This window comes from Protopterus annectens, chromosome 13.part0 (genome assembly GCF_019279795.1).
Source record: "Protopterus annectens isolate FY-2018-M chromosome 13.part0, PAN1.0, whole genome shotgun sequence".
Taxonomy (NCBI): domain Eukaryota; kingdom Metazoa; phylum Chordata; order Ceratodontiformes; family Protopteridae; genus Protopterus; species Protopterus annectens.
In genome coordinates this window covers 548868518-548889281 of record NC_056747.1, presented here as the reverse complement: position 1 = coordinate 548889281, position 20764 = coordinate 548868518, and the positions used below count along the sequence as shown (strand labels likewise).

At 42.3% G+C, this 20764-nt stretch overlaps 1 protein-coding gene across 1 annotated transcript in view; it reads left to right on the top strand.

Annotated features, from left to right (window-relative positions):
- The window catches only part of MYBBP1A (MYB binding protein 1a), a 1224315-nt gene that overhangs the window by 87759 nt on the left and 1115792 nt on the right, over nucleotides 1-20764 (top strand). The window lies entirely within an intron of this gene.

Sequence of the window (20764 nt, the reverse complement as noted above, 5' to 3'; positions counted from 1 at the left end):
ATGGCTGAAGACCTTTATTACTTTAATTAGGGGAAGCCAGCCTTCTCCTTCGAAGAGACCTAGGATTGATTATCCTTCTGATTCTTCTGCTCAGAATTCTGAAGTTTCTGTTTCTTCTGATTACCAGGATTTGCCCTTATCTACCTATGAGGATTCTGATGCAGAGGACTCCTTCCCCTCCAGAAGATTTTTCTTTTGGTGAAACCTTGCACACTCTTGGGGAGCACTTCCGCTGGGAAAGCCAGGATTACTCTGACCCCAAAAAGAGGCTTAGGGAATTCTTACTCCTACCTCAACACAGGCTTTTAGCTGTCCCTCCTGTCCTGGACATTGTAGATGATACTTTCTTGGAATCTAGCCTGGCCCCAGACACTTTACCTCCATCTCCCAGGAAACCTGACAGGTATTACAGAGTACCCGACTCTCACAAGTTCCTTTTCAAGAATCCTGCTGCAGACCCAGAGACCATTTCCCAGGGACCTAAAGGCATTAAGGCTACTACTGCCAAAACCCTACCCCCTCTGATAGGGATTCCAGGGCCTTGGACAGATGGGTAAGAAGGTATACACTTCTGCTACTTTGGCCATTAGGGCCTTAAACTGCCAGTTTCATATGTTAAAGTATCAGCAACATATTATGGGACTACTTAAACAGAAAATTATGTTGATTCCTGACTGTGCTGAAAATAAAGAATTACAGGATTTAATGCATTCTGCTGAACCTGTTGGTAAATATAATTTACAATGTGGTTTTGATTCTTCAGAAGCATCTTGCAGGGCTGCTGTCACTGGGTCTGTTCTTAGAAGGCGTGCTTGGCTTAAGGAGTAAACTTTGCCAGATCATGTTAAAGCTAAATTATTGGATGCTCCATTAAACCAAGATCGCCTGTTTGGCACCAAAGCAGAAGACGTCCTTAAAAAGATGGAGGAAAAAGCTAAATCTATGCAAACTGTTAAAGATTTTCTGCAAGTACAGCCTCACAGATTCAGTAGGCATTGGCCTTCTAAGAATTCCTGCCTCTTCCAGGCCTTCTCAGTCCAAACCCAGGAACAGCAGACCACCTAGGCTATAGTCTCAAGGTACTTACAAGCCTAAGCAGTGGGGGGCTTCCACTTCCAAAGCTGGAAGTAGTAAGACACCCCCTATGGAAAACTGTCACAATGAGATAACCTTAAACCTTCCCAGCTCTCCAAGTGCATGCTCCCTTAGGGGAAAAGATTGCACTGCATGCAAAAAACTGGGAACTCATTACCCAGGACAAATGGGTTTTAAGTATAGTCTCCCAAGGATACAGATTCCACTTCCACACCTTACCAACCCCAAACGGTTGGCCAGACCTACCCCCAAATCAGTGTCAGAGGTTCAACAGCAGGTTTTGTCTCTTCTAAGTATCCGGGCTATTCAACCTGTCCCACCAGAAGAAAGGGGACAAGGTTTTTACTCAAGACTTTTCCTGCTACCCAGAAAAGATAGCTCCTGGCATCCTATCCTGGACCTCTCTATTCTAAACACTTTTTGGTAATCCCAAAATTCAAAATGCTGACACTTAATCAGCTGCTTCCTATGCTAGCCAAAGATGCCTGGTTGCAAACCTTAGACTTAAAGGAAGCTTACCTGCACATTCCAATAAGGTAATCTTGCAGGAATTACCTACGCTTCAGAGCAGGCTACATGCACTATCAGTTCTCTGCACTTTCCTTTGGCTTATCTACTGCTCCCAGGGTATTCACAAAGTGCCTAGCTCCAGTCATTGCATTTTGCAGGCAAAGAAATATTCAAATATATCCATACCTGGACAGTTGTCTAATTCAGGCAGAAAGCCAGGACATGCTACTAAATCATCTGGCATTTGTAAAGAAACTTCTAACCTAACTGGAGTACACCATAAACGAAAAGAAATCTCATATAGTACCCTGCCAACAAATTGTATTCCTGGGAGCAAGCTTGAACACAACTTCCCAGATGGCCTACCTCATGCCAGAGAAACAAGTTTATTTGACAGCCTACTTCAAACTACTGGCCACAGAGACCCAGCTCTCTGCAAGGAAAATCCTGCAAGCTCTGGGGTTCATGGCCTCTTGCATTCTACTAATTCCATATGCAAGACTGCATATGAGGAAACTACAATGGTATCTAAAAAAACTATGGTGTCAACATTCACAGGACCTGGAATCAATGATTTCTGTCATTCCTTGTATAAAGACAGAGTCCTTTTGGTGGGCAGAGGCCTGCTACGACAACAAGGGACTGCCATTTATTCTACCCCCTGCCGCCGAAACCCTAACAACAGGCGCATCAGACTATGCATGGGCGGCTCACTTGGCAGGGCAGTGCATTCAGGGCAAATGGAACCCGAGTCAGATGCACCTGCATATCCATCAAAAAGAAATGTTAGCAGTACAGAATTCACTGGCAGCCTTCAAGGACCACATTTTCCAGTACAATTATTGGTAAAGACAGACAACACCACTGTTATATGGTACATAAACAAGCGGGGGAAACCACCTGTATCCTCTTTGCAGACTAGCCATGGCTCTGTGGAACACAGCCTTGAGCTACCAAGTGCACCTACAAGCTCAATTCCTGCCAGGCAAGCTAAATTCACTGGCAGAAGACCTAAGCAGAAATCTCATGGACCCACACGAGTAGAAACTGGAACCAAAGATATTCAACTTTTTGAAAAATAAATGGGGGATCTCAGAGATAGACCTGTTTGCCTCCCCTCAGAACTACCAATTGGACAAATTCTGCACAAGGACTCCCCCACAGCCAAGCTTGGAAAGTGGATTCCCTGTCCTTCACCCGGGAAAGCCACTATCTATGCCTTTCCCCCTCTGCCTCTCCTCATGAAAGTTCTGCTAAAGATCCAACAAGACAAACCAAGGACAATACTGATTGCACCCTACTGACTGCACCAGACTGGCCATGCCAACGCTGGTACCCCCTCTTGTGCAGTATGTTGTTGCTGGATCCATGGCACCTTCCTCAAACCCCTTCCCTGCTGTCCAAGCAGGAGGGCCCGATTCTGCACCCCCAGCTTCAAACACTGAACCTTGCAGCCTGGCTAATTCCCTGAGCTCTCCAACAGCATCACTCAATAAGCAGGTGCTAGATGATATTCTGGAGGCCAGGAGGCCTAGTACTAGAAAATCCTATGCTGAAAAGTGGAAAAGATACTGTTCCTGGAGCCAAACTCAAGGGATGGGCACAACAGTGCCCAGCTTACTACATATTCTTCAATACTTCACAGAGGTGCTCCACAAGGGACTTTACTTTTCATCGTTTAAAATTCATGCCTCAGACATTTCAGCACATTGTAATACTAACCACCCAGGAGAGCCCCTACTCCAGCCTGGAACCTTAACTTTGTATTGGAAAAGCTCACTCCACCTCCTTTTGAGCAAGCTGAAACTGCAGAGTTGAAATTCCTTTATTGGAAAACAGCCTTCATTCTAGCCGTCACTTCAGCAAGAAGAGTGTCTGAACTTCAGGCCCTCATGGCAGTGGAGCCTTTCATCATCTTCCATCTTGACAGGGTTTCCCTCGGGACCAACCCTACCTTTTATGCCCAAGGTGGTATCCAGTGTGGCCCTTAATCAGTCCATTCATTTGCCTACCTTTTTTTCCTAATCCACAGAACAAAGGAGAATGAATACTGCACTCTTTGGACGTGCACTGACAACTAAGATTTTATTTGGACAGGACGAAGCCTCTCAGAAAAACTGAACAGGTGCTAGTTGCCTTTGTTGCAGGGGCAGCAGGGAAGGCCATTTCAAAGCAAACCATTTCTAAGTGGATAGGCCACTGCCCCTCAGGGGATAAGATTGCATTCCACCAGGGCTGCATCTACCTCTACAGCCTTACTGTGAGGTGTCCCTATCAGGGACATCTTAGAAACTGCTACCTGGAGCTCTGTACATACCGTCACCAAGCATTACCACTTGCCTATGTTTTCTAAATCAAGAGCTGGTTTTGCCACTGCAGTCTTGCAGGGCTTAATAGCTGGTCCTATGCTCTCTAACTTCCTCCTCCCTGCCTAAGCTTTGGGAATCTACCCAAATGTAATGACTGCAACATTGAAACACAAAGAACATAGTACAGTTGTGTACACTTACCATAAATGTAGATGTTTGAGTGTATTCACTGTTGCAGTCCTGGTTACCCTCCCATCAGTCCCCTGTCTTCTCTTGGCTATACCTCTCTTCTTGTTTAATGTATTTCAGCTTTCTGGTGCATTTGCTTTTTGTTGGAGGTGTAACCTATATATATCCCATTATGGGGGCCCCTGACATCTGGGGCAAGAGAAACTGATGTAATGGTGTCGGCTGCATGCTTTATACCCCTGACTACCTGATTTCATGGAAGATGAGAGAGAATCCGGCGCAGGACCCAAAACTTTGATATTCATTCCGGCTGAGGGCTACTTGCAGTCATTACATTTGGGTTATCTGCCTGCAACAGTGAATACACTTGAGCATCTACATTTATGGTAAGCGTACACAACTGTACTTTATTTTTCAGCATTGCTACTTCTCTGTCATTCATTGTTTTCTTTTGCATTTAACAGGTTTTCTGTTGAATAGGTTTCCCATGCTTTGTCCAAAATTTTACAGTCAAAATCCACCCCCATTTGGGATTAGGCTCTTTATGTTTGCAACTATGGAGCTTTCCTTCCATTGCTATGCCTGTGGGGAAAGATTCTTCCCCAAGATGGACACACAAAGTGTTTTTGTTTTTAATTAAGGACAGTACAAGTGTCAGATTTGTAAAGAATTTAAGTCTGTGATCAAAAGTAGAAAACAGATTTTAACTTTGGTTCGCAACATCAAGGATGTATCTGGGGTAACTAGAAGGGAAAATGTAATGGAGGGTAAATTTCTGAAGAAATTTATGCAAATGTTTAGCAGCGGAGGCATGAATTCAGTAGTAGGAACTCTCGGAGTATTTGCATATTCTTTCCCAAGGTGCAGTAATATGGCTAAACTAGACAGGTGTTCTATTTCAAAGGAACATTTGCATTTAATTGAAAGCTTCAAGACAGATCCAGTTACTATTTCGGATCAAACACCAGTAACAACTAAGGTAAAAGTGCAGGGTACTTAAGTAAAAGTGAGACACTGGCGCTTCCCTACCTACCTGTTTAAAATAGAGGAATTTAAAGAATAGGTAGTGGAAATTATCCAAGAATTATTAAGGAAGATAGGAATTTCTTCAGAAGTTATAGCTACTGAGTGGGACAAAACAAAAGTGGAGTTTAAAAATATGGTAGAAATAAAGGAAAGAGAGATATGGTTAAGTAACAAGAATTACTTAGAGGGCCTGACAAAGGTTAAGTATTGCAGAGTAAGGATAATCTCATACAAGTAGGAGGTGCAGCTGCAGACTGCTAAAGAGAAATTAAGGGGGGTATGTGGATAATATGCATGAGTTTAGAAAGACTGCTGTTAAGCAACTGTTTGACTCTGGAGGACAAAAAGTTCCAGCACAGTGACTTAGGCAATAGAAGTTAGAATGGGTTGTTAACAAACATGGGGAGTGTATGGCAAAAATAACCATAGCTCCTGTAGAGGTGTTAGATATATTTTAGAAACTTTATGGACATTTTTGTAAAGCAGGGAAATGTGGAAATCAAGGAAGAGCACAAATGAAAATATTTACAGAAGACTTAATTCTGCCTAGGTTAGAGGTATAGAGGAGATAATGGTGACCTATAATCAATCTGCAGGAAAGTCTACAGGAATAGATGGGTATTCCTGTGGAAATGTGGATGCTAGGTGGGAAGAAAGTAATAAACAAAACCTTCCAGATCTTTAACAGTATTTTAAAAAGAGGGGAAGCTCCAGCATCCTGGAAGGAAGCTATGGTGCCTGTAGTATTTAAAACTGGCAAAGGCACAGCTTTATATAGGCCCGCTTCAGTTTTAAACCATGGTTATAAAGTGTTTATGTCTGTACTAGCTAAAAGAATGGCAAAGGTGTTGGCAAAATTGATGGATACTGATCGGTGTGATTTGGGGGGGGGGGCAAACATTTGACCGCATTAACAGAGTAATGATAATCCAGAGGGAAGCAGAATGCAAGAAAAATCACTGTTGTTGATTTGTCTTGATAAAGACAAAAGCATTCTACAGAGTAAACCTGGATTTTGAGTAGGGCAATGTAAGGATTTGCATTCCCTGACACAGTCATAAGGTTAATTAAGAGGACATAGGAAAAAATTCAAGTGGGAGGGTTCCTCTTTGACAAATTGTTCCTGAAATAGGCAAGGATCTTCACTTTCCCATTTATTTGCTTTATATTTAGAGCCATTGGCAAAGTAAAAAAGGGACCTAGAAATTCAAGGATATAATTGGTATGGTAATTAAGAAAAGTTGCAGATATTACTTTTTACCTTATATAACCAGAAAAGGACATATCAGCGTTCTGGAACATTTTGAGGTGGTTTCAAGTCTTTTCGGGATATAAAATGAATGGAAGATAAAACAAAGACTATAGCTCTTCCCAATTCTGAGTCCCTTATTTCCTGTGGTAATGACTCTAAATGTAAAACAAATAACAAAAGGGGAACAATGCCCCTTCCTGGTTCCTCTGTCCAGGCACAACTCAACAGAGAGGAACCCTCCCAGTTTAATTCTTGCCTGTGATCCTTCATATATCCTCCTAATTAATCATATTTTTGTAACAGGGAATGCAACTGCTTCCATTGTTGTACTTCTAAAATCCTGGCTTGCTCTGTCAAACATATCTCTGTATCAAGACCCACCAACAGTGGTGGTATTTTGTTACATTCTGCTTCCTTCTGTATCACGATTGTTCTGTTAATGTTGCTAAATGTTTGCCTCCCCAAACCACATTGATCCAAATCTATCATTTTTGACAACATCTTTGCAATTCTTTTTGGTATAGATATAGACACTTTATAATCATGGTTTACAATTGAAATGGGTTTATATGAAGATGGGTCTGATGGGCCTTATAGACACTGCGACTTTCTTCCAAGATGCTGGTGCTTCCCCTTCTCTTAAAATATTGTTAAACAAAACTTTCTAGATTTTCATTACTTTCTTCCCTCCTAGAGTTCTACAGAAATACCATCTGTTCCTGGAGACTTTCTTGCAGATTGATTATACGTCACCATTTTTATCCCATATCTTGCAATCTTAACTGTTGATTGTTGAGCCTCATGTAAGTCTAACTTTGGCATATTTAAATCTTCCATAAATATTTTCATTTCTGCTCTTTCTTGATTTCCGCATTCTTCTACTTTGTACAGATTTTCATAAAATATCCAAAATATCTCTTAATACCTTTACATGATTTCTGATTTGTTTTTCTTGTTGTAGGTTTCATGGGTTTGTCAACAACCCTTTTTGCTTTCTGTTGCTTAAGTCATCATGCTCAAAGTTTTTGTGCTGTGGAGTTATCAAAAAAAATTTATAGGTTCATAGGTGTTTACTAGGCCAACAACCACAAGGGCCTTTTTAAACCTAGCCATGCATCCCAAATCTCTGACAAGTTCTGATACCCTTGATAAGTATAAGCATGGGCCTGGGAGACTAACCATTTACAGGTTACGTGTGTCCATTAGAGACATGGGTGCCAAACCAAGGATGAATTTCCGGTTTCCCATCCAATTGTCCAAGTTGCACTTGAATTGCGTTAGGGAGGAACTCTGCTTCACATGGATGGGGAAGCCTGTTCCATAGAAAGGGTAGTCTCTGGGACACGCACAGTACCCATCTGTTCAGCAGGTCCTATTTATATTACAGGCAAGGTGTAAGTCTTTAGAATGGTAATTCTGGTACTGTTTGTTTTGTGGATATGCAGGAGACCCATCAGAGTGTGATCTGTCAATGCCCTGTATGCCAGGCCTAGATCTCCCCTCAAAAGCCTGTAGGAGGTAACAGGTATAGGGCCTTGAGGCAGTCTGCATAGGACATATTACTTATGCCCTGTATTCTTTTAGTGAGGAACCTCTGTGGATGTTCCAGTTGTTGGATATGCCTGGTAAGGTACATACCAAAGGAATCATTGTACTCAGTGATAGGTCTGATGTATGACAAATAAAGTGGAACAATGACTTTCCTGGACTTGGATGCCATACCTTTGTTTATAAGTTGAGCAACATAGAATGATTTCCTCACCACTGTAGACACGTGATGATAAAAAGGCTAGATTACTGTTTGTGTGTGTCCCTAAGTCCCTGACTACTGGGACAACTCCAAGGGGTGTGTTGTCAGTATGATAGTTACCATGGATGGATGACTTCCCAAAGGATACTGTTATGCATTTCTTGGCATTTAGTTTTAGTCCATGCCTGTGACACCAGTTGTTTGTCAGTGTCAGCCCCTCCTGGAGAACATTTGTGTCACTGTGAGAGTCAGTGACTGCTCCTAATTTGCAATCTTCTGCAAATTTAGTCAGCCAGAGACCACTGACATTGGCCTTGACTTTTGAGAAGTAAATGCCAAAAAGGAGCGGTCAAAGGACTGATCCCTAAGGGTCTCCACCTGTGACTGGCCTCTTTGTAGAGGTGGACTCCCCAATTCTGACTTCCTGGGTCCTGTGTTTTAGCCAGTTGGCTGTCCACCGGGTGACATACCGGTTTGTACCTAACCTCTTAAGTTTATCAACAGTGCCAGAGTGGGATATTGTGTCAGATGCCTTGGCCAGGTCAAGGTAGGCATTGTGAACAATTTTGCCCTCATCTGTTGCTTTGGTGACCTTCTCAAAGAAGTCCACCAGGTTGACTAGGCATGATCTGCCCTTGATGAAACCAAACTGGGTTGGGTCCAGTGTCTGGAGGTTTGCTATATCTCTGTTGATTATCTTCATGATAATTCTTTCCATGGCTTTACATGCAAGACTAGTGAAACTTATGAGTCTGTAGTTTCCAGGATCTGTAGATGGCTTGCCTTTGTGCAGAGAGATGACTGTTGCCTTTCTCCATTCATGAGGCAGGAAGCTTGATCAGAGGCTACAATTAAATAGTAATTCCATAGACCCTGATAGGTCATGTTTCATGCTATTTAGAAGGCATCCTGGGATATTGTCTGGGCCAATTGATGCAGTATTCTTGGTCTTAGAGAGAGCATTAAGGACCTGTTCCCTAGTGATAGTAGGGGGAGTTGTATTTGATGATGCTCCCTGCGGGAAGGGTGAGGGGAAGAGAGGAGTAAAGTTGGAGCTGAATTTATCAGCCAGGAGGTTTGCTGTATCTTCTGGCTGAGTATAGGTGGCTCCATTTACAATGAGCTCTGCACACAATTGTGTACTGCCTTTGAGGCTGCGGACATAGCTAAAGAATGCTTTGTGGTTGTCCTTTGCCTGGGAGGCTAAACTTACTTCACATCTGGCTTTGTTAGACTTTGTCCTTTGATTTGTTTGTTTAGTTTGAGAGTGCTTTTATCCTGCTGGGTGCTGCACCTCCTAATTTTTGCCATGATTTTCTTTCTCCTCTTGTGCAGCCAGTTAATTTTATGATTCCACCAGGGTGGCTTGTTTTTTGAATTAGTTCTGTACTTCTTCCTGGTGGGTACAGCTGCCTCTATGCAGCTGTTACATGCTTGTACAAGGTTTTTGTGAATAATTCTGCATAGGCAGAAGTGTTCTCAGGATTTATGGGGGCTTGAAATTTTGCCAGATTCTCACGTAATAGCAGGAGGTTAGTTAGCTTTAGATTTCTTCCTAAATATTCCAGGTTTAGCTGGGCATCCAAATTTAATTTTTACTTCAAAGGAGATCATTTTGTGGTCTGGCATTACAGTAGGGGTGTGCAGCAATCTCCCATATTAGTGAGGACCAGATCCATTATGGTTTCACCCCTGGTTGGTGTACTGACTATATCTGGTCCAGGGAGTTTGTCCTTAAAAAATCCAGGAATCTCTATGTATGTACGTTTGGTGTTTTATAGGATTCCTAGTTAATAGTGAGGTAATTAAAGTTGCCCATGAATATGGTATTGAGTTGGATGGTTAGTGTTTCTAATAAGTTTAAATATATAGTATGGGTTTCCTGGGTCATAGAGAGGGACCTGTAGCTTTCAAGGAAGTGGTATTGGATTTTATCTATAATGATTTGAACATGGAGTTGCTCAAATGCATTGTGCTGTTTGACCAGCCTTGAAGTATATTTATTTTTGATGCAAATAGAGACACCTCCACCTGTAGTCCCTGCCTGTGAAGTAGCTGGCCTAAATGTGTGAAAGGCATTATAAACTTCACTGTTGGTGTTCTCTCTGTGGCTTTAAACCATGTCTCAGTGACCACACAGGCATCCGAATTCTCTAGGGCGGAGAGCTTCCAGGGAGTGGAGTTTTTTTTTTTTGTTAAGACTTCTTGCATTGACAGATATTGCACCCCTTTGGAATGACACCAGAAACTAAGCCATTTATTAGTCGGTCATCTTTTGTTCATATTGTGGCATCATTCTTGGAGAAGGTAAAATGCTGCTTAATGCTAAGCTCATGCTAACCTGAGACACTTAGTCTAAGAGCTCCATGATGTCTCTGTTCATATAGTCTAGGGAGGGAACAGCTTGGGTCATTTACTCCCACATGGACTATGAGTCATATTGGTAATTGTGGTCCAGTGACCTGAGTCCATGTGTAATGTGGCAGATCCTAGCCCCTGATAAGCAGCTGATTGTAACTTTCTCCTTACTCAGCCTGGCGAGAGGGACATTAGCGTGTCTCACGATGCGGTCTCCAATGACTAGAATGATAAATTGTGTGGTGACTTGCCTTATGGGCTTAGAGGAAAGAGGATCTATGAGATGTATCTCTGTGATGTGGATGTTGTTTTGAAAGAGTGCATTTGGGGCTGCTGAGGATATTTGTTATGTTTACTTCATCTAGGAGGGCATTGTGGTTTAAGAAGGTTACATGTAAGTGCCTCCGCAAATGTGGGTCTATATGCTTGCTTTGAATTGTGTGTGATGGGTGCAGTGTGTGTGCTACTGTCAAACTTATTTGACGTTATGCGTACTTTTATGTGAGGGCATTGCCTCCAGTGACATGTAAGTACATCTCTCACATACCATATCAGTTTGTTTGAGAATTAACTGGTTGACATTAAACATGAGGCAGTTTCTACATTGCCTCAGGATGGCCATATCCACCAAGCTGGTACCAGAGACCTTAGGAAAGTTCATATCAATGGCAACAGACCCTTTTTATGTTGGCTTGAGAATATCAATCACTGTCAGGAGTATCCGGTTTGCAACTATGTGGACAGTGCCTGTCACTGCACACTAGTTGTCCTGTGTGCAACTAGGTATTTTAGAAATTTTAAATTGTGCTTTTACAGGAAAAAATGTCATTCAAGGTGTCTTGAGACTGTACAGAGCACTGCCAATTACTTGAGGGGGTAAACTAATATGTAGACTCTGAAAATTGAAGGATGAAGTATTTGGGCAGATATTCTGAAGTTAGAAACCAATCAAGCAGTACTTACCGAAAAGAAAGAATTAGCTTGTCAAGAATGATGAAAAGGGGAAGTCGCATGGATGGATACTGCCTGGCTGCTACTAATGCTGGTCTCACCACAGCTTCCCTCTGTTGGGATACAATGCTCCTTTGCTTCTTCTCTCACCAGACGCAAAATGTTAGCACCACTCCCAAGAAGAGAAGAAGGCCACAGCCTGTTTGGTGTTCCACAGCCTTGTCCCAGAGGATGCAAGGGTCTGTAGGCTTGTAGCCTTTTTCTGGCAGATGCCTCGAACAGCAACTATACCAGTCAGATATGGTAAGCACAGACGCTCACTGTCTAACCAGAAACAGTTTGGAATTGATGCACTTTGCTCCTTTCACGTGGATCAGAATATAAGCACAGATTCCAAGCTGTAACCTATAAAACAGTTATTAGGCTTTTTTGTGATCAATGTCCCTGTACTCCTGTCAGCAGGAGAAAACAGAAGGACTAATCCGTATGATGACTACGGAGAGGCAGAATGTGGGCTCTCCAATAACTGATGGTCTTGCAATAGATGATTAAAGGGAAGATGAAAAAAAAATGATTTATCCTAAACACTGCAGTGTGCACTAAGCAGTTAGATATGAAAGTGGGTAACTTAAGATGTTCTTCGTGTTTCACTGTTGCAGTCATTACATTTGGGTTATCTGCTTGCAGTAGCCCTCAGTCGGCCTGATTAACAAAGTCTTGGGTCCTGCGTCTGTTGCTGTCTCTTCTTCCATGACGTCAGGTCATCAGGGGTATAAAATATGCAACCAACGCCATTACATCAGTCTTTCTTGCCGTGCGGTGCCCGAAGCAGAAGCTGTTCGCAAGTGCCGGTCGGCCGACTCCTGAAATTTTCATTTTCGATTTTTCAGAACCGAAATCTTCAACTAAAGGTAGCTACCCCATTGGAGAAAGTTTTCCTTGCTCCTTTCCGATGTCCGCAAAAGTTAATAATTGCATTACTTGTGGAAAGCAAATACCTCACAAAGATTTTCATTTGTACTGTATTCCCTGCCTAGGCCCTGACCACGACGTACCTTGCTGTCAGTTTTGTGCATTATTTAATCAGCGCACTGTCCGTCGTCGGTATATTTTTGCTTTTAAATATTTTGGTTCTCTGTTTAGTTATCCAGAAATGTTGTCTGTTAGCCATCAGACTACCGGGATTCCTAAAAAACGCAAAGATAAAGACAGAGGCAGGCCACCGAGGTCCAAAACTGCCAACAACGCTTCTCCTAAGCCGTTCGCCAGTACTCAGGTGCTTTCGCAACCCCTGATGCCCGCTACTTCTGATTTGCAGGCCTCTACTGAGACCCATTCAGAGTCTGGTATGCCATGAGATGCTTCAACTGTGGAACCTGCGGATGTCTCTACCTTGGATGGGTCCAGAGCCCCTGTGCAGACACCGGCTTCTGAGGGTGTATTCAGGCCTATGGACTTGCCTCCTTCTTCATTTAGGCCAAAATCTCGAACCATGTCTAAGAAGCTGATGCCCAGGCTGCATGCTCAGGCCTGTATGCCTAAAAAACAAATTATAAGAATAGCTGAAGATCTTATAACTCTAATTAGGGGAAGCCAACCTCCCCCTTCTTAGAGACCCAGGACTGAAGTTGTTTATGAATCTTCTGACCAGGATTCTGATTTTTTTGATGATCTGGATTTGCCCTTATCTACTTATGAAGATTCTGATGCAGAGGACTGTATTCCCTCTGCTTCCCCTCCAGAGGATTTTTCTTTTGGTGAGACCTTACATACTCTAAGGGAGCATTTCCACTGGGAAAGCCAGGATTTTTCTGATTCAAAAAAGAGGCTTGGGGATTTCTTGCTCCTGCTTCAGCATAGGCTTTTAGCTATACCTCCTGTACTAGACATTGTTTGATGCTTTTTCAGAATCTAGTTTGGCCCCTGATTCTTTGCCTCCTGCTCCCAGAAAACCTGACTGATATTACAGGGTTCCTGATTCACACGAGTTCCTTTTTAAAAATCCTTTTGCGGATCCAGAGACTATTTCACAGGACCCAAGGGCATTAAGGCTTCTACTGCAAAAAAATCCTACCCACTCTGATAGAGGCTCAAGGGCAATGGATAGATGGGGTAAGAAGGTTTACACTTCTGCAACCTTGGCCATTAGGGCTTTAAACTGCCAGTTTCATATGTTAAAGTATCAACAACATGTTATTGGATTGCTTAAACAGAAAATTATGTTGATTCCTGACTGTGCTGAAAATATTTACAGGATTTAATGCATTCTGCTGAACAGGTTGGAAAACATACTTTGCAATGTGGATTTGATTTATTAGAGGCCTCTTGCAGGGCTGCTGTTACTGGGTCTGTGCTCAGAAGGCATGCTTGGCTTAAGGAGTAGTCTTTGCCTGATCATGTTAAAGCTAAGTTGTTGGATGCTCCCTTAAAGCAGGACTGCCTGTTTGGCAACAAGGCTGAGGAAGTTCTTAAAAAGATGGAAGATAAAGCTAAATCTATGCAAACCGTTGAAGATTTCTTACACGTTCAGCCTCGTAGATTTAGTAGGCACTGGCCCTCTAAAAACTGGTCCTTTCCAGCCCCTTCCAGGTCTTCTCAAGCCAAACCCAGACACAACAGAAACCCCAGGTTTCAGTCCCAAGGGGGGACACAAGACAAAGCAGTGGGGGTTTCCGCACCGAAATTTGAGAGTAGTAAGACTCCCCCTATGGAAAACTGTCTCAATGACTTGCTTTTAAAACTTCCAAGCCCTTCCCAACTGAATGCTGCTTTAGGCAGAAAGATTAGTCTGCATGCCAAAAACTGGGAACTCATTACCCAGGACAAATGGGTTTTAAATATAGTGTCCAAAGGATACAGATTTCACTTCCACACGTTACCAACACCAAGCTGGTGGCCAGATCTACCCCCAAATCAGTGGGCAGAGGCCCAAAATTAAGTACTCTCTCTCTTAAACATGGGGGCTATTCAGTTGGTACCAGAAGAGGAAAAGGGACAAGGTTTCCATTCGAGACTTTTCATGGTACCCAGAAAAGGCAGTACATGGCATCCTATCCTGGACCTTTCTACTCTAAACACCTTTCTGTTGATTCCAAAATTCAAAATGCTGACTCTTCACCAGCTGCTTCCTGTGCTAGGCAAAGATGCATGGTTGACAAAACTAGACTTAAAAGAAGCATACCTGCACATCCCTATCAGGGAGTCTTGCAGAAGATACCTATGCTTCAAAGCAGGCTACATGCACCATCAGTTCTCTGTACTGCCCTTTGGCTTATCTACTGCACCCAGGGTATTCACAAAGTGCCTAGCTCCAGTCATTGCATTTTGCAGGCAAAGAAATATTCAAATATACCCATACCTGGATGATTGTCTAATTCAGGCAGAAAGGCAGGACATTCTTTTGAATCATTTGGCCTTTGCTCAAAGAGTACTGACTTGTCTGGGGTTCGCCATAAACGAAAAGAAATCACACCTGGTACCCTGTCAACAAATTATATTCCTGGGAGCAAGCTTGAATACAACTTCCCAGATGGCTTTCCTCACGCCAGAGAAATGGATTAATTTGACAACCTACTTCAAACAAGTGGCCACAAAAACCCAGCTATCTGCAAGGCAAATACTGCAAGCCTTGGGGTTCATGGCCTCCTGCATTCTTTTAATTCCATATGCAAGGCTGCATATGATGAAACTACAATGGTTTCTCAAAAGCCTATGATGTCAACATTCACAGGATCTAGAAGCAAGGATTCCTATCATACCTTGCCTGCGCCTAGAGTTCCTTTGTTGGGCAGAGGCCTGCCACCAAAACAGGGGACTACCATTCACATTACCCTCTGCCACCCAAATCTTAACAACAGATTCATCAGACTATGCATGGGGGGCTCACCTGGCAGGAAAGTGCATTCAGGGCAAATGGAACCCAAGTCAAATGCACCTGCACATAAATCAAAAGGAAATGTTAGCTTTACAGAATGCTCTGACAGCCTTCAAGGACCACATTTCTCCCGGACAACACCACAGTCATGTGGTACATAAACAAGCAGGGGGTTACACATTCTTACCCCCTCTGCAGACTAGCCATGGCATTGTGGACCACAGCCTTAAGCTACCAAGTGACTCTACAAGCTCAATACCTGCCAGGAAAACTAAATACAATGGCAGACGGACTAAGCAGAAACCTCATGGACCCACATGAGTGGAAACTGGAACCAATGATTTTCAACACGTTGACAAGCAAATGGAGGAGCCCAGTTATAGACCTGTTTGCCTCCCCCCAGAACCATCAACTGGACGCATTTTGCACAAGGATTCCCCACAAGCTAGCTTGGAAAGTGGATGCTCTATCCTTTAGCTGGAAAAACCTATCAGTTTATGCCTTTCCTCCTCTGCCTCTGCTCTCCAAGGTACTACTAAAGATCAAACAGGACAAGCCAAGGATGATTTTAATTGCACCAGACTGGCCTTGCCAACACTGGTACCTACTCTTTAACAGTGTGTCACGCTTGACTCCTTGGCACCTTCCTCAGACTCCTTTCCTGTTGTCTCAGCAGGAGAACCAGATTCTGCACCCTCAGCTGCAAACCCTGAACCTAGCAGCCTGGCTAATTACTTAATCTCTCTTTTACCATCCCTCAGTCAGTCAGTGATCGATATCATTTTAGAGGCAAGGAGGCCTAGTACTAGAAAATCTTATGCTACAAAATGGAAAAGATTTTGTGCCTGGAACCAGTCTCAATGAATGAATGCAGCAGTGTCCAGTTTACCTCAGATTCTATAATACTTGACTGAGATGCTTCATAAGGGCTTGTTCTTTTCCTCCATCAAAATTCATGCCTCATCCATTTCAGCTCATTATAGCACAGAGCCTCCCCTCTTCTGTCACCCACTGCTCAAGCAGTTCCTCAGAGGGGCCAAAAATTTTAAGGCCACCCAGGAAAGCTCCATCTCCAGCCTGGGATCTTAACTTTGTCTTGGAGAAACTCACTCTTCCTTCTTTTGAACCAGCTGCTACTGCAGATTTAAAATTTCTTTCCTGGAAAGCATCTTTCCTTTTAGCAATCACTTCTGCAAGAAGGGTATCTGAATTACAGACCCTTATGGCAGTGGAACCTTTCATCAACTTTCATGCGGACAGGGTGCCCTTGAGAACCAATCCCTCCTTCTTGCCCAAGGTGGTATCCAGTGTGGCTCTTAATCAGTCCATTCATTTGCCTACATTCTTTCCTAATCCACAGAACAAAGGGGAATGGATGCTTCACTCTCTAGATGTGCACAGACAACTTAGATTGTACTTGGACAGGACTAAACCTCATAGGAAATCTGAGCAACTGCTGGTGGCATTTGCTGCAGGGACAGAGGGGAAAGCTATTTCAAAACAAACCATTTCAAAATGGATAGGCCATTGCATTCATTTCTGCTATAAGCACCATGAAAAACCTATCCCATAGGGCATCAGACCCCATTCAACCAGGGCTGCATCTACCTCTACAGCCTTTCTCAGAGGCGTCCCTACTAGGGACATCCTAGAAGCTGCTACCTGGATTTTTGTACATACTTTCACCAAGCATTATCATTTGCCAGTTTTCTCTAAATCCAGAGCTGATTTTGCCACTGCAGTCTTGCAGAGCCTTATAGCTGGTCCTAATTCTATTTAAATTCCTCCTCCCAACCTTAGCTTTGGGAATCTACCCAAATGTAATGACTGCAACAGTGAAACACGAAGAACATAGTGCAGTTGTGTACACTTACCATAAATGTAGATGTTCGAATGTATTCACTATTGCAGACATGGTTACCCTGCCTCCAGCCCCCTTTCTTCTGTGGCTATACCTCTACTCTCACTTACTATGCTCAAAAAGCTTTTTGATGTATTTGCTTTTTTGTTGGAGGTATATCCTTGTATTTATAGATTTAATTGCTTCCCATTAGGGGGGGACCTGACATCTGGGGCAAGAAAAACTAATGTAATGGCGTCCGCTGCATGTTTTATATACCCCCTGACAACCTGACATCATGGAAGAAGAGACAGCAACCGATGCAGGACCCAAGACTTTGTTAATCAGGTCGACTGAGAGCTACTGCGAGCAGGTAACCCAAATGTAATGACTGCAACAGTGAATGCACTCTAACATCTACATTTATGGTAAGTGTACACAACTGTACTTTTTAGCTGTCTAAAAAGTTAAGTTTTAGTGGAGAGCCACTATTTTTAAAAGAGCAAGATAGATTGAAAGGGGTTGAGCACTTTTTTTGCAGTCTGGTACTATGGAATACAGTAGGATGGCAAGTAAATTTAAATAGTTGAAGAGGAGTAATTTCACTGAAGGATTTATTGTGCTTACTCAACACCAGTCAGTGAAAGGAGTGAGGGAATGAAAAAGAGCTATGGTCAAGTTAACATAAGGGGCAGGCAATTGGAAAAGAGAGTGGTGTTTTAAGAACACAACAGTAACAGGGCGAGAGGGTGGGAAAAACTTCTGTCACAAGAGACGGAGCTGTGGTCTCTCTCCAAGTTTTAATATGCAGTTAAAAGCAGAATATGACTAAAACAGTGTAAAGAAAATGAATCACAGTATACAAAATGGAAAAAAGGCAGCAAAGTGATACAAAATACAAGAAATAAAAAGCAAACCTTTCCCTCACAGCAAGCTGTAGCAGAGTCTGGGTGAGCCTTTCCAGTAAAGCCATTTGCTTGGCAGCATTTCCAGACTCGTGCATATTATTTTCTCTCTTGCACTCTGCAGTTGCACCTCTTCTTGGTTTGAGAATCCTCTTATTCTGCAATACTTCAGCCTTTGTCAACCCCTTAAATAATTCCTATTACTTCTTAACCAGAACTCTCTTTCTTTCTATCATATTTTTAAACTCCATGTTTATTTTATTCCAGTCAGTAGCTATAACTGAAGAAATTTATATTTTCCCCTAATCATCCTAATAATTTCAGCTACCCATTCCATAGAGTCCACTCTTTTCAACAGGTAGGTGGGAAAGGGTCACTGTCTCATTTTTACTTCATCACCCTGTCGGCATGTCCTCCTGTTGGCTAGCGTTTGAAGGACATGCGTGCGTAAATGGGCGTGCCTTCGCTGAAGGTTGGGCATAGAGATGGCACCTCGGCGTTTCGTAAAAAAATCTGCTGCCAATCATTAGCAGACCAGAGTTCCGCTGTGGCGGCCCCTTACCGGGAAAAAGCCGAAAGACAAACAACAACCCTGTATTTTTGTGTTAAATTTATTGGTGCATGATCTGAAATAGTCACTGGGTGTGTCAAAGCTTTCAATTAAATGCACATTTTTTCTGTGAAATATAATTTCTATCTAGTTTAACTCCGTTATTTGGGAATAATGTGTAAAGTTTCTGAGTTCCCACTATTGAGTTCACATCTTCCATAGAAAACATTTCCATGTATTTCTTCTGATAATCTACCCTTTTTTATTATATTTTTCTTTCTAGGTCCCCTGGATACATCCTCATTATTAATACTAATGTGCTTTAAAACCATTTCTATGTCAATTTCTACCAAATCCTTTTTACATTTCTGTGAAATGAGACCTTTTACTTAATGGTGTTGCAGTATTTGTAACATTTTACAATTTCTGCTTATTTTAAAATATACAGATTTTGAATTGTGAAGATGTCATCTTGTCTACTCAGTAATGCTCTCCCCTTCCCTTCAGCTCTAGAAATCTCTTAATACTCAAACTTAAAGAACTGCAGTTCTATTTTCTCCCAAGAAATGACTATCAGTTGTCCCGTTTCCTTCCACCAGACCAAAGGATTGCTGCTTATAGTACATAGCAGGAGTAGGCTTTAAGAAAAATGGAGTAAATGATATGAAGTGCCAGAAATGTAAAACTGAATAATCTTTCAGGGCCTGCATAACCCAAGGTGAATAGTAAATGTCATACATCGTGCTGTATTTTAAACCAGGAAAGAGAATGAGCTTATGCATTATGTCAGCAAAAATTAAAATTCTAGCAACTACAGATTTCTAGTGTCTTGTACTGACTTCAGATTTTGGTGTATAGGTTCATAGGAAATTACTAGGCTAACAGCTCAAGAGCATTTACAAGCTTAGTCAGTTTTACCCAGATTTTACCCAATTTTCTATCCCTAGGGGAAAGATAACGAGTCAGCAAGTGGGGCTTTGAGTATTTTTATAGATTGCCTCTGTCCAAAAAGTGTACAAGTGCTTCCCAGGAGTGAATTTGCGATTTCTCATCCATTGGTCCAGGTTGCACTTGAAGATGGTCAGGGAAGGGCTCTGCTTCATGTGAATAAGAAGCCTATTCCAGAGGAGGATTTTAGTAATTAAAATCTGTATAAAACTTACTTGCTGACCACAGTCATGCTTTTGGGTTTTGGACACCAGTTAACAGAGATTGTTAGTAGTGTACAGCTATAGCAAGAGTGATTTTGAATTGTTTTCACTTTGTTTTTTTCCTTTCCACTTGTGAAATTTTGTAATGACTATCCTCAAAAGTCATGAGTTGTAAATTTTCATTTGAATTGTGTTTACATATCTTAGGTGTATTGTGTCTCTATTGCCAATTGGCATTATTTTTGAGGTTTTCCTTGTACTTGCTCCCTATCTCATGCTTGCACAGTGTCTGCAGACTAGCGGAGGTTAAAGTGTCATGCTTCAAGCCAACGTTAGGCCTTAAGAAGTAAAGTAACATTTGGGTGAGATAAATCAGCCTTGGTTGGCATGAATTAGGGAACTGTGCCAATGTGCTGGCTAGTTTATTTACAAGTCGCACATCAAGTGGGTTTTTTTTATGCCTGGATTCCAAGTATTGCAGGAAAAAGCAAACATTTTGCCACAGCTCCATAATGTAGCACTTTAAGGGCGTTTTTTATTGATGCAAGCTTCTTCAAATCTTCATGCAGCACAAAAGTGTTTAGAAGCCACTTTTCTTGGACTGAATTTTTCAGACACTGCATTACAGCTTCTTAAATTCTCTTTTCTCTAGATGCTTGTCATCTCACTTTACTGCTTGCCAGCTGCTCATCAACACGAAAAGTAATCCAAAAGCAAGGAGTGTGTGTGATTTCCACAATATATAATTTAGTTCAGCTTTTAGACATTTTTTTTGGCCCTTAGCAGCCTTTGACCATCAGCTCACTCCTGGCACTGTCTTTACCTATTTAGTCCCACAATCCTGCCTGACCATTTGTACCCCTTATCACCCTGTGGGGTATTTCCTTTCTGGGAAAATACCTTTCAGTAACCTTGTGTTTAGACAATGGAGGATGAAAGTGAAAGTGCAGATAGGTTGATATCCATAGGCATACATTATTCATTTAGGCTAACTCCAGTCCTGT